Source organism: Medicago sativa, chromosome 8 (genome assembly GCF_051527215.1).
Source record: "Medicago sativa cultivar Bolivia chromosome 8, Bolivia_mono, whole genome shotgun sequence".
NCBI classification, from domain to species: Eukaryota; Viridiplantae; Streptophyta; class Magnoliopsida; order Fabales; family Fabaceae; genus Medicago; species Medicago sativa.
In genome coordinates this window covers 23,848,927-23,862,586 of record NC_140756.1, presented here as the reverse complement: position 1 = coordinate 23,862,586, position 13,660 = coordinate 23,848,927, and the positions used below count along the sequence as shown (strand labels likewise).

The 13,660-nt window shown below is 35.9% G+C and overlaps 2 long non-coding RNA genes across 2 annotated transcripts; both read left to right on the top strand.

The window, feature by feature from the left end:
* Positions 1-1,990: 1,990 nt before the first annotated feature.
* LOC146897849 (uncharacterized) lies at positions 1,991-4,471 on the top strand. The gene is made up of 2 exons (XR_015022851.1): positions 1,991-2,473; positions 4,234-4,471. It is a non-coding gene; the product is annotated as an uncharacterized LOC146897849 (long non-coding RNA).
* A 587-nt stretch (positions 4,472-5,058) lies between these two features.
* On the top strand, positions 5,059-10,586 carry LOC146897848 (uncharacterized). Its single transcript, XR_015022850.1, has 2 exons — positions 5,059-8,588; positions 10,349-10,586. It is a non-coding gene; the product is annotated as an uncharacterized LOC146897848 (long non-coding RNA).
* Positions 10,587-13,660: the final 3,074 nt, after the last annotated feature.

Genomic DNA, 13,660 nt, shown 5'->3' with positions numbered 1-13,660 from the left:
AGGCCACTTTATGACCTTTTTAGTGAAAGAAAAAGGGTCAAAAACGAGTAAAATCCGTAAATTAACAAGGAAATTCACTTAACCCTCATTTTGTCCATTTTTGAAAATGATAAAATCAACCTTGGAATTCGAATATATGCTTGTTAGATTTCATAGGAACTATTACATGCTTCGATTCGATAAGGCTAGGCCACTTTATGACCTTTTTAGTGAAAGAAAAAGGGTCAAAAATGAGTAAAATCCGTATATTAACAAGGAAATTCACTTAACCCCCATTTTGGCCTTTTTAAAAAATTTTAAAATAAACCATGGATGTCGTAGATATGCTTGTTAGATTTCCTAGGAACTATTACATGCTTAGACTCGATAAGGCTAGGCCACTTTATGACCTTTTTAGCGAAAGAAAAAGGGTCAAAAACGAGTAAAATCCGTAAATTAACAAGGAAATTCACTTAACCCTCATTTTGTTCATTTTCGAAAATGATAAAATCAACCTTGGAATTCGAATATATGCTTGTTAGATTTCATAGGAACTATTACATGCTTCTATTCGATAAGGCTAGGCCACTTTATGACCTTTTTAGTGAAAGAAAAAGGGTCAAAAATGAGTAAAATCCGTATATTAACAAGGAAATTCACTTAACCCCCATTTTGGCCTTTTTAAAAAATTTAAAAAAATCTAAAATAAACCATTGGATGTCGTAGATATGCTTGTTAGATTTCCTAGGAACTATTACATGCTTCGATTCGATAAGGCTAGGCCACTTTATGACCTTTTTAGTGAAAGAAAAAGGGTCAAAAACGAGTAAAATCCGTAAATTAACAAGGAAATTCACTTAACCCCCATTTTGGCCGTTTTTAAAAATTCTAAAATAAACCATGGATGTCGTAGATATGCTTGTTAGATTTCCAAGGAACTATTACATGCTTCGACTCGATAAGGCTAGGCCACTTTATGACCTTTTTAGTGAAAGAAAAAGGGTCAAAAACGAGTAAAATCCGTAAATTAACAAGGAATTTCACTTAACCCTCATTTTGTCCATTTTTGAAAATGATAAAATCAACCTTGGAATTCGAATATATGCTTGTTAGATTTCATAGGAACTATTTCATGCTTCGATTCGATAAGGCTAGGCCACTTTATGACCTTTTTAGTGAAAGAAAAAGGTTAAAAACGAGTAAAATCCATAAATTAACAAGGAAATTCACTTAACCCCCATTTTGGCCTTTTTAAAAAATTCTAAAATAAACCATGGATGTCGTAGATACGCTTGTTAGATTTCCTAGGAACTATTACATGCTTCGATTCGATAAGGCTAGGGCACTTTATGACCTTTTTAGCGAAAGAAAAAGGGTCAAAAACGAGTAAAATCCGTAAATTAACAAGGAAATTCACTTAACCCTCATTTTGTCCATTTTTGAAAATGATAAAATCAACCTTGGAATTCGAATATATGCTTGTTAGATTTCATAGGAACTATTACATGCTTCGATTCGATAAGGCTAGGCCACTTTATGACCTTTTTAGTGAAAGAAAAAGGGTCAAAAATGAGTAAAATCCGTATATTAACAAGGAAATTCACTTAACCCCCATTTTGGCCTTTTTAAAAAATTTAAAAAAATCTAAAATAAACCATTGGATGTCCTAGATATGCTTGTTAGATTTCCTAGGAACTATTACATGCTTCGATTCGATAAGGCTAGGCCACTTTATGACCTTTTTAGTGAAAGAAAAAGGGTCAAAAACGAGTAAAATCCGTAAATTAACAAGGAAATTCACTTAACCCCCATTTTGGCCGTTTTTAAAAATTCTAAAATAAACCATAGATGTCGTAGATATGCTTGTTAGATTTCCAAGGAACTATTATATGCTTCGACTCGATAAGGCTAGGCCACTTTATGACCTTTTTAGTGAAAGAAAAAGGGTTAAAAACGAGTAAAATCCGTAAATTAACAAGGAATTTCACTTAACCCTCATTTTGTCTGTAACATCCCACTCATCAGCTAAAGGAAACTTTATCTGTTAAATGTATCAGAGAACTCAGGTTCATGGAAAGTGAGTATGATGAAGAATGCTAAGTATGGAGGATAGTAAAAGTATGCAATATAAGTTAAGCATGGACTTATGTATCAGTGTCAGGTAAACACGACTGAGACAAAGGGCAATTAAGTAATCTCGCACAAGGGAGTATTTAAGCATGTTTGGACCCAAAATATTCATTTTCCCTTCCACTTTCTCTCTCTAGGTTTTGGGAAGAAAATTCTCTCCTCCTTCTCTCTACTTGGCCGCCCCAATCTTTCCTCTCTAAGGCATAAAAGTCTTCCAAAATCATGCAATTGGTAGCTTAGCAAGCAAGAAACAAGAGGAAGCATGGATTTAAGCATGGTTTGGTGGGAAAAACTAAAGATCAAGAATGAAGGGAAAACTAAGGTTGATGCTTGAAGCTTGAAGGAAAGCAAGAAAACATGTTAGGTGAGTTCCATAGATAGAATTCCTTACCTTTGGGATTATGATTATGTCTTGTAGAAAACATGATTTGGGTTAGTATGTAAGTTAGGGTTTTAGCACCCCTTTTTCCATTAATCATTGAAATGATGTTGTTTGTTGTCATGTAATTGTTCTAAGATGTTTTCTATGTATTCTGGGTGTCTTGTGTGCATTGGAAACTCAATTTTGAGGTTTAGAGGTCAAAATTACGAATTCTGCAGGTCTGGTACTGAAGAACCTCGCTTAAGCGAGAAAAATCTCGCTCAAGCGAGATTTTTGCCGAATCAAATTAAAATCTCGCTTGGAATCTCGCTCAAGCGAGAAATCTCGCTTGGGATCTCGCTCAAGCATGATGAATCTCGCTCAAGCGAGATTTGACAGCACAGTACTATTTTACAAGAAAATTCATGAAATGCAGTGGTTTCGACCAAGTTTTTCCCTGCAGTCTCTTATAACTTTAAAAACCCCTCAAAATTAAGTTATCATTGCACATTATACCTAAAGATATTGGTAAAGAAATGCATGAACAACATCAAGAATTTCAATGACGAATTGCACATGAAATGTTATATTATGATATAGACTGGGATAGCAAGTTATTCATTAAGCATGATGGGGTAGCAATGAACTAAGAAAGGGAATGTACGTAGAGCCTCGGCTTAGCTAGTCGAGAACTAGAAAGATAGCAAGAAACCCTAAAATGATAAGACGCGAAGTGTAACCTTCGCATATGATCAAGTATGATTTAGCAAGTAAGTAAGTCGTGGATTGACTAGTTAATCTCTCCACCATGAATAAGTATGTATATGAACAAGTAATAGTTTACCACTAATCGGTTCGATTAAGGTTCCGAGGTAAACAATCAAGTATGTACATGTTTAACTTATGTATACGACAAGACCATGATTTAATAAGTGTAGGTGACATGTCTCTTGCTATCCACATCAGGGGGATACAAGGGGTTCTCATGATGAGAACGATTCAAGCCGTAAGGGACCCGCATGTCACTGAGTAAACAAGATGTAGGTGCTCGTGTCTCTTGTTATCCACGCCAGGGGGATACGGGAGGTTCTCGACCTAAGGGGAACGGTTCAAGCCGCAAGGGACCCGCACGACACCGAGGGAGTCCGATGTACGTACATCGGTCATGTATGGGATTGATCTCGGGGTTTCTCCACTCGGGACTATCCATAAAATGAATCAAGATAATAACTGTTTGTTCAACGCTAACCAATGAATGAACTTAGATACGTTTATGTATGATATGATTATGATTATCTTATGTTCAAGATTATGCAAGAGTGAATCCATGCAAGTATATGTTTAAGAATAAGAGCATTAGATGCTAAATGACAAGTATAAGGCATGGAATAGAGTAAGACATGAACATGATACTGATGACGATCTTAGGTTTCCCCTTATCGTCCGGTTTAGAATCGTGCCATGATTATGTTATGCTTAGGCCTTGATACATAAAGCGTATCCTTGGCAATGCGGTCCTAGGTTCCCTCTCGACCGCCATGACACGTATAGGAAGTGAAGCCTATAACAAGTAGGATATGATAAGACGGCTCTAGTATGCACTACCGTCTAGGAATGCAAGTCCCCACACACGTATAATCAACCGTCAGGTTGTAATGTAGACACGTGGTGACCGTAGGTTTCCCCTTGAGGTTGCCTATAGCCTAGGATTTAGGGGAACTCACTGAGACATTATGTCTCATCCCAATCCTTATTTGTTTCAGATAATCAGGTTGGATTAGCAAGCTTGTAGCCGGATGGATGTTTCAACAAGTGCGCGTTCGTATCGCTTCAAGGTGCCAAGAAAATCAAGGATGTAAATTCTGTGTATGGATGAGATGTTTATGTTGTTGTATGTACGAACGCAATTTGTTGTATAAATATTCATTCTTATGCAATTTTGTGTTGTAAACTTTAATGTATCCAGTGCTAAACTAATACACATGCTAGACTTTCTAGATACGTCTGGTATGGGTGTTACAATTGGTATCAGAGCAGGTCGATTCAGACCGTTCCTTGGGTCATTAAGTTACAACTAAGGTAGTGGGACCATTGGGTTCCGGGTAAAAGTTCTAATTGTTGTTGTTAGTTGAGCCTGATCAACTCAATTTAGCATTCGACGATTGGAATGGATGCCTGAGAGCTGAATAGGACCCAGGAGGAACGAAGTATGTGATGAAGATGCACTGGAAAGTGTGAACTTAGAAGTAAGAACATGGATTGAGTATTAGTAAGAGGTTAATCATGTCAGTAATTGGCCGGTGAACTAAGCAAGTAGAAGTATGAATCCTCCGGGAATGTAAAGTGATGTTAAGATAGGATGTTCCGACAACGTTGGGTGAGATGCTAGTAATTCTTCGTATACCCGTAAGTAAAGAGTTTGGAATAATTAATTAAGACCGGAAGCTTCGGTAGGAGTTGTTGTTGGAACGAGTTTATTGTATGCAAAGGAAATATATATATATATATTCTGGAACGTAAGTACAAGACTACAAGTTAAGGAGAAGTCGACATGTGTTGATGGAATTAGTAGGCTCTCAGGGATTGAGATATGAGAACGAAAGGTAAAGATTTATATGTTCCGTGAGAATAAGGTTCTAACAGAGAATGAGTTGGCAGAGAAATAAGTTAAGTCGTTATTAGCGGATGAAGTCACAGTTTTATGTGGAAGTTTTATGTTAAGTGGTATGATGAACAAGACACTAGTTTCTAATGTGCCATGAATTGAATTGATTAGTGTTAATGCTTGCCATGCAATGGTTATGAAATTATTTTTTTTATGATGACCGGAATGAATGATGTGCACTAGATTACTTGAGGAAATAAGATTTTATGTAGAATATGATTTTTGTAAAACTGAGTTGAAGAAAACACGCCAATAGCGAAAATTTCGCTAATAGTGAAATTACTCCAGAGGATTTCGCTAATAGCGAACCTGGAGCGAAATTTCGGTTTTCCCGAAAACTGTCATTTTGTCTCTAGGGTTAGTAGTAGCTATTGGAGGTTGTTTTCACAATCTTTTATGTAACAAACACTCTCTATTACATCAAGTATCGAATGCACATCACACTCTACGATTTCTAAGGAAGAAAATGCATGGACAATTATTAACGGAATCAATCCGGTTTAAGGTAACATTAGAAGTTAACATGGCAAGAGCTGAGGAAGAGCTTGGGTTGAGAGTGTTAAGGTTTTGGCATATGAATGGATAAAGCGGATGTGAAGGCATGAGATGAAAGGCAAGCGGTAAAGAATTATGTAAAGTCACAAGATTTTCAGATTTAAGGAAGTTATGAGTATTCCCCCGGATCTATGTTTTGCTTAATTAAATTACTAAGGCTCGTTATGATGATGAATCAAAAAGTTTACAAGATTTTAGAAAGATAGACGCATATGGGTGATTGGAGTTGATGTTTATAAATTTTAAAATGGAATTCTGTAGGTTCCGGTCGGTCATGACTCGTATAGAGTAAGTTAAATTCACCTGGAACAAGGTTTGATGGCATAGTTATGTTGTCAACTCGTTCCGTGAATACTAAGGTAACGACTAGGACCCAGAATTCAATATGTTTATTTTATGTGATGAGAAATCGTCAACGCCAATGACCCGTATGTTAAATTAAAATGTTTTCTTAAAGAAAGAAATTAACGAGCAAGCATTCGTTTGATTACGGAAAACATAGTACGCGAGGATACAAGAATACAATGAAGTATGATCAAGAAAAGTATGTATGAATTTATGATGAGTCCTCTATGGGAATTCGAGATGTGCTTAGAAACAAGTTTATGTAAGATAAGTATGTGTTACGAGGTAAACTCAACCAGTGAGAAAGTAAGGTCTATTTCCAAGTAAAAGAATATGGTAATTCGACAAGTCTACCGTGAGATCCAATTTTGCAAGGTATTGTGAAGTGTAAATTTATGGCCTTGAATGCTACACGGAAGGTCTTCACAAGAATTCAAGAAGATGCTGCTCATATGTAAAGTTCAGTTGTCTTAATGAATTAGAGTATTGGTTAAGGCCAACTGGTGGGAAACAGAGTGGCGCAACGAAAGTTAATTGGTGTATATGCTTACAGTAATCATGGAACATGGAAGGTGATAGTAAGAGCCTTCATTAGAAGCATTATGGGACAAGCGAGAAGTTCTCAAAATGTTAAGTAAGAAAGGAGACTTATGTAATCAGTCATGAAAAGGGTTAAGGTATGTGGATGTGTCTTCATCTAAGTAACATAGGAAAGGCTAGAGTCACCACAAATGAAGAGTATGTGCTATGATAAGAAATAATATATGATCGTTACCGGATACGATGTTTTGAAGATTCAAGTTTATTGTTTTTTAGAACGAGGAAATGAGATAATGTTATGTGGGTCGAGAATCCTATATATGTTATGCATTTATGAGAGTCTCCAAGATATGTATGTAAGTCAAGAAAGAAGAATAAAGAAGCTACTTTTGAAGTTCAAGAATTTCATTATGAATGGAGATATAAATCATGAGTTATGCACGATGAAGTGCACACCCTCTTATGTCAAACTTGTTAAATGGTCACGATACTTGCTATGAGGATTTCGAAATATGATTTAAAAACTCCTAAATTTAAAATGGGTATCGAGGGACTTGGAAACGAAATTATTTTTAACATGACATTTTTCACAAAATTCTTTAAAAAGATTATGTCTCTATTTGTTCCAAGGATCTGAATACTCATGTTTAGGAAACTTCTTCAAGTAATATGTTAGAATGAGTATCGTCATTATTTAACAAGAAACGACACGTGACGGTATGCGAGTGCTATGAAAGTAATATGAGTTGAAGTAAACAACAAAGTTTTCGAAAAGTCTTATGAGGCGCACTAGTATATGTTAAGAGTATTTAAATGCAAGAGGTTTAAGTTGGAAGTTTTAAGAGCATGTAAGCTACAAGACGGGTTGATGAATGTTATATGTATAGGCATAATTAATTTCATCTCTCTACGACAAGTTATATCAGTCATCCACAAATTTCGGTGCAATAAGAATGGTAATGAGATCAAAAGATTTCTTAAGACTCTGAAAAGAGACAAGAGATTCGTAGAATCGCCAAGATAAGTAATGTCAGCATGAGGCAACTGTCTCAAGGTACAATAATTAACTGATGTATGAATTATATGTTCACCCGATAAGATTATGTATGCATGAAAAGATGATTTAAAGTTACAAGTAAGCACTGCAGGGCAAACCTGGGTTCTGGTAGGATTCCAGTTAAAAGGCAAATCCTGAGTGTTCATGTTTATGATAAGATACTTTTATGACTGGTTTATGTTAAGTGAGTAAGGTGCGAGTCTGAGACAAGAAGTTTATGTGTAGCAAGGTAAGTTCCAAGTCAGGACATACCAAGATAACTCTAGGTTTGAGTGATATTAAGATCAAGAAGGCAATGTTCAGTTACATGTGGGTTGTGAACAAGATGAGGACATGATGCGATAAACCCTTTGGATATGTATGAATGGAAAAATGTTTGACTCAGACCATAGATGATAAGTTTTGTCATGATCATTGGTAGTCGATCTCTAAATTTCGAGGACGAAATTTTTTTAAGGGGGGTAGAGTGTAACATCCCACTCATCAGCTAAAGGAAACTTTATCTGTTAAATGTATCAGAGAACTCAGGTTCATGGAAAGTGAGTATGATGAAGAATGCTAAGTATGGAGGATAGTAAAAGTATGCAATATAAGTTAAGCATGGACTTATGTATCAGTGTCAGGTAAACACGACTGAGACAAAGGGCAATTAAGTAATCTCGCACAAGGGAGTATTTAAGCATGTTTGGACCCAAAATATTCATTTTCCCTTCCACTTTCTCTCTCTAGGTTTTGGGAAGAAAATTCTCTCCTCCTTCTCTCTACTTGGCCGCCCCAATCTTTCCTCTCTAAGGCATAAAAGTCTTCCAAAATCATGCAATTGGTAGCTTAGCAAGCAAGAAACAAGAGGAAGCATGGATTTAAGCATGGTTTGGTGGGAAAAACTAAAGATCAAGAATGAAGGGAAAACTAAGGTTGATGCTTGAAGCTTGAAGGAAAGCAAGAAAACATGTTAGGTGAGTTCCATAGATAGAATTCCTTACCTTTGGGATTACGTTTATGTCTTGTAGAAAACATGATTTGGGTTAGTATGTAAGTTAGGGTTTTAGCACCCCTTTTGCCATTAATCATTGAAATGATGTTGTTTGTTGTCATGTAATTGTTCTAAGATGTTTTCTATGTATTCTGGGTGTCTTGTGTGCATTGGAAACTCAATTTTGAGGTTTAGAGGTCAAAATTACGAATTCTGCAGGTCTGGTACTGAAGAACCTCGCTTAAGCGAGAAAAATCTCGCTCAAGCGAGATTTTTGCCGAATCAAATTAAAATCTCGCTTGGAATCTCGCTCAAGCGAGAAATCTCGCTTGGGATCTCGCTCAAGCATGATGAATCTCGCTCAAGCGAGATTTGACAGCACAGTACTATTTTACAAGAAAATTCACGAAATGCAGTGGTTTCGACCAAGTTTTTCCCTGCAGTCTCTTATAACTTTAAAAACCCCTCAAAATTAAGTTATCATTGCACATTATACCTAAAGATATTGGTAAAGAAATGCATGAACAACATCAAGAATTTCAATGACGAATTGCACATGAAATGTTATATTATGATATAGACTGGGATAGCAAGTTATTCATTAAGCATGATGGGGTAGCAATGAACTAAGAAAGGGAATGTACGTAGAGCCTCGGCTTAGCTAGTCGAGAACTAGAAAGATAGCAAGAAACCCTAAAATGATAAGACGCGAAGTGTAACCTTCGCATATGATCAAGTATGATTTAGCAAGTAAGTAAGTCGTGGATTGACTAGTTAATCTCTCCACCATGAATAAGTATGTATATGAACAAGTAATAGTTTACCACTAATCGGTTCGATTAAGGTTCCGAGGTAAACAATCAAGTATGTACATGTTTAACTTATGTATACGACAAGACCATGATTTAATAAGTGTAGGTGACATGTCTCTTGCTATCCACATCAGGGGGATACAAGGGGTTCTCATGATGAGAACGATTCAAGCCGTAAGGGACCCGCATGTCACTGAGTAAACAAGATGTAGGTGCTCGTGTCTCTTGTTATCCACGCCAGGGGGATACGGGAGGTTCTCGACCTAAGGGGAACGGTTCAAGCCGCAAGGGACCCGCACGACACCGAGGGAGTCCGATGTACGTACATCGGTCATGTATGGGATTGATCTCGGGGTTTCTCCACTCGGGACTATCCATAAAATGAATCAAGATAATAACTGTTTGTTCAACGCTAACCAATGAATGAACTTAGATACGTTTATGTATGATATGATTATGATTATGTTATGTTCAAGATTATGCAAGAGTGAATCCATGCAAGTATATGTTTAAGAATAAGAGCATTAGATGCTAAATGACAAGTATAAGGCATGGAATAGAGTAAGACATGAACATGATACTGATGACGATCTTAGGTTTCCCCTTATCATCCGGTTTAGAATCGTGCCATGATTATGTTATGCTTAGGCCTTGATACATAAAGCGTATCCTTGGCAATGCGGTCCTAGGTTCCCTCTCGACCGCCATGACACGTATAGGAAGTGAAGCCTATAACAAGTAGGATATGATAAGACGGCTCTAGTATGCACTACCGTCTAGGAATGCAAGTCCCCACACACGTATAATCAACCGTCAGGTTGTAATGTAGACACGTGGTGACCGTAGGTTTCCCCTTGAGGTTGCCTATAGCCTAGGATTTAGGGGAACTCACTGAGACATTATGTCTCATCCCAATCCTTATTTGTTTCAGATAATCAGGTTGGATTAGCAAGCTTGTAGCCGGATGGATGTTTCAACAAGTGCGCGTTCGTATCGCTTCAAGGTGCCAAGAAAATCAAGGATGTAAATTCTGTGTATGGATGAGATGTTTATGTTGTTGTATGTACGAACGCAATTTGTTGTATAAATATTCATTCTTATGCAATTTTGTGTTGTAAACTTTAATGTATCCAGTGCTAAACTAATACACATGCTAGACTTTCTAGATACGTCTGGTATGGGTGTTACATTGTCCATTTTTGAAAATGATAAAATCAACCTTGGAATTCGAATATATGCTTGTTAGATTTCATAGGAACTATTTCATGCTTCGATTCGATAAGGCTAGGCCACTTTATGACCTTTTTAGTGAAAGAAAAAGGTTAAAAACGAGTAAAATCCATAAATTAACAAGGAAATTCACTTAACCCCCATTTTGGCCTTTTTAAAAAATTCTGAAATAAACCATGGATGTCGTAGATATGCTTGTTAGATTTCCTAGGAACTATTACATGCTTCGATTCGATAAGGCTAGGCCACTTTATGACCTTTTTAGTGAAAGAAAAAGGTCAAAAACGAGTAAAATCCATAAATTAACAAGGAAATTCACTTAACCCCCATTTTGGCCTTTTTAAAAAATTCTAAAATAAACCATGGATGTCGTAGATACGCTTGTTAGATTTACTAGGAACTATTACATGCTTCGATTCGATAAGGCTAGGCCACTTTATGACCTTTTTAGTGATAGAAAAAGGGTCAAAAACGAGTAAAATCAGTAAATTAACAAGGAAATTCACTTAACCCTCATTTTGTCCATTTTTGAAAATGATAAAATCAACCTTGGAATTCGAATATATGCTTGTTAGATTTCATAGGAACTATTACATGCTTCGATTCGATAAGGCTAGGCCACTTTATGACCTTTTTAGTGAAAGAAAAAGGGTCAAAAATGAGTAAAATCCGTATATTAACAAGGAAATTCACTTAACCCCCATTTTGGCCTTTTTAAAAAATTTTAAAATAAACCATGGATGTCGTAGATATGCTTGTTAGATTTCCTAGGAACTATTACATGCTTCGATTCGATAAGGCTAGGCCACTTTATGACCTTTTTAGCGAAAGAAAAAGGGTCAAAAACGAGTAAAATCCGTAAATTAACAAGGAAATTCACTTAACCCTCATTTTGTCCATTTTCGAAAATGATAAAATCAACCTTGGAATTCGAATATATGCTTGTTAGATTTCATAGGAACTATTACATGCTTCGATTCGATAAGGCTAGGCCACTTTATGACCTTTTTAGTGAAAGAAAAAGGGTCAAAAATGAGTAAAATCCGTATATTAACAAGGAAATTCACTTAACCCCCATTTTGGCCTTTTTAAAAAATTCTAAAATAAACCATTGGATGTCGTAGATATGCTTGTTAGATTTCCTAGGAACTATTACATGCTTCGATTCGATAAGGCTAGGCCACTTTATGACCTTTTTAGTGAAAGAAAAAGGGTCAAAAACGAGTAAAATCCGTAAATTAACAAGGAAATTCACTTAACCCCCATTTTGGCCGTTTTTAAAAATTCTAAAATAAACCATGAATGTCGTAGATATGCTTGTTAGATTTCCTAGGAACTATTAAATGCTTCGATTCGATAAGGCTAGGCCACTTTATGACCTTTTTAGTGAAAGAAAAAGGGTCAAAAATGAGTAAAATCCGTATATTAACAAGGAAATTCACTTAACCCCCATTTTGGCCTTTTTAAAAAATTTTAAAATAAACCATGGATGTCGTAGATATGCTTGTTAGATTTCCTAGGAACTATTACATGCTTCGATTCGATAAGGCTAGGCCACTTTATGACCTTTTTAGCGAAAGAAAAAGGGTCAAAAACGAGTAAAATCCGTAAATTAACAAGGAAATTCACTTAACCCTCATTTTGTCCATTTTCGAAAATGATAAAATCAACCTTGGAATTCGAATATATGCTTGTTAGATTTCATAGGAACTATTACATGCTTCGATTCGATAAGGCTAGGCCACTTTATGACCTTTTTAGTGAAAGAAAAAGGGTCAAAAATGAGTAAAATCCGTATATTAACAAGGAAATTCACTTAACCCCCATTTTGGCCTTTTTAAAAAATTCTAAAATAAACCATTGGATGTCGTAGATATGCTTGTTAGATTTCCTAGGAACTATTACATGCTTCGATTCGATAAGGCTAGGCCACTTTATGACCTTTTTAGTGAAAGAAAAAGGGTCAAAAACGAGTAAAATCCGTAAATTAACAAGGAAATTCACTTAACCCCCATTTTGGCCGTTTTTAAAAATTCTAAAATAAACCATGGATGTCGTAGATATGCTTGTTAGATTTCCAAGGAACTATTACATGCTTCGACTGGATAAGGCTAGGCCACTTTATGACCTTTTTAGTGAAAGAAAAAGGGTCAAAAACGAGTAAAATCCGTAAATTAACAAGGAATTTCACTTAACCCTCATTTTGTCCATTTTTGAAAATGATAAAATCAACCTTGGAATTCGAATATATGCTTGTTAGATTTCATAGGAACTATTTCATGCTTCGATTCGATAAGGCTAGGCCACTTTATGACCTTTTTAGTGAAAGAAAAAGGTTAAAAACGAGTAAAATCCATAAATTAACAAGGAAATTCACTTAACCCCCATTTTGGCCTTTTTAAAAAATTCTGAAATAAACCATGGATGTCGTAGATATGCTTGTTAGATTTCCTAGGAACTATTACATGCTTCGATTCGATAAGGCTAGGCCACTTTATGACCTTTTTAGTGAAAGAGAAAGGTCAAAAACGAGTAAAATCCATAAATTAACAAGGAAATTCACTTAACCCCCATTTTGGCCTTTTTAAAAAATTCTAAAATAAACCATGGATGTCGTAGATACGCTTGTTAGATTTCCTAGGAACTATTACATGCTTCGATTCGATAAGGCTAGGCCACTTTGTGACCTTTTTAGTGAAAGAAAAAGGGTCAAAAACGAGTAAAATCCTTAAATGAACAAGGAAATTCACTTAACCCTCATTTTGTCCATTTTCGAAAATGATAAAATCAACCTTGGAATTCGAATATATGCTTGTTAGATTTCATAGGAACTATTACATGCTTCGATTCGATAAGGCTAGGCCACGTTATGACCTTTTTAGTGAAAGAAAAAAGGTCAAAAATGAGTAAAATCCGTATATTAACAAGGAAATTCAATTAACCCCCATTTTGGCCTTTTTAAAAAATTCTAAAATAAACCATGGATGTCGTAGATATGCTTGTTAGATTTTCT